This window comes from Mizuhopecten yessoensis, unplaced genomic scaffold, assembly GCF_002113885.1.
Source record: "Mizuhopecten yessoensis strain PY_sf001 unplaced genomic scaffold, ASM211388v2 scaffold431, whole genome shotgun sequence".
NCBI lineage: Eukaryota > Metazoa > Mollusca > Bivalvia > Pectinida > Pectinidae > Mizuhopecten > Mizuhopecten yessoensis.
The window spans coordinates 32,652-33,756 of NW_018403543.1; the positions used below are offsets into that span (position 1 = coordinate 32,652).

Here is a 1,105-nt window from a genome sequence, read left to right on the forward strand (position 1 = left end):
GTACGGCCGGATCACTATCACCACAGGGGGAGGCCAGGTCTAGGTGACAAGCTCACAGGCAATGTTAGCTGTAGTTAACCAGCTCTGTAACTTTTAAGGGAATCAGTGTTGGAACTTTGCTGTCTGTGCTGGTGACTACTGCTTGACCTCAGGCAGTTGACTGTATCAGAACCCGATTGCCATTGGCTGGTAGGTGTAATGCCTAGTGTTTACCTTGTTTTCTAAGGAGGCCACACATGCACAGTTGGACCTGTATCAGTCACATCTCCCAGAAATTCTCCCCTAGAGGCAAATATCTCTCACCTTACTCTTTTCTGTTTACTATAGTTGGATGAACCTTCGAAGAGATATCCACATTTGAATTCAATTCCCTCTGTTGCCTACACAAAGCAGTGAAGATCTCCCGACATTTTTGGATTTTGTGATTATTTTCTTGAAATCTGTTGTGGTAAGTACTGTTGATGTATACAGTATTAGTTGTGAACTAGTGAGGCATTCGTCTATTGATCTGTACTTAGCTCAGCTCAAAGATGTATAAAGATAAGTAATCAATTAGTCATGTCATGAAATCCCTCGACTACTTATCACCTAACAAGTGTGTGAAACCCATTCATCAATGTTACATACATGTATGCGTTTCTTGAAATGCTCTGTTTTTAGCTCACCTGGCCCGAAGGGTTTGGTCTTTAAAAATCTTCTTCTTCTCAACCAATAGAAGGATTTTGACCAAATTTGTCCTAGAGCATCTTTGGACAAAGGAGACTCAAGTTTGTATAAACGGAGGGTGTGGCCTCTTTGGGGGCAGAGGGGCGGGGCCAAATAGGGGAAGTAGAGGATTTTTTCTCTCCTACTATACAAGTGAAGGGATTTAAACCAAATGCAGTCTGAAGCTTGGTCAGGAGCATCATTGGCCAAAGGGTTCTCAGTTTTGTATAAACGGAGGGTATAACCCCCCTCGGGGCAGAGGGGCGGGGCTAAATAAGGGGGAAAAATGTAAATCTTTAAAAATGTTCTTTTTCTCAACCAATTGAAGGGTTTTGACCAAATTTGTCCTAGAGCATCTTTGGACAAAGAAGACTCAAGTTTGTATAAACGGAGGGTGTGG

At 42.6% G+C, this 1,105-nt stretch overlaps 1 protein-coding gene across 1 annotated transcript in view; it reads left to right on the forward strand.

Moving 5' to 3' along the window:
- The first annotated feature begins 327 nt into the window (after positions 1-327).
- Positions 328-1,105, forward strand: part of LOC110448734 (neuronal calcium sensor 2-like) — a 126,984-nt gene continuing 126,206 nt past the window's right edge. Inside the window, exon 1 of the mRNA XM_021495131.1 lies at positions 328-448. The gene's annotated coding sequence lies outside the window, so the exon portion shown is untranslated. The remainder of the gene's footprint in view (positions 449-1,105) is intronic.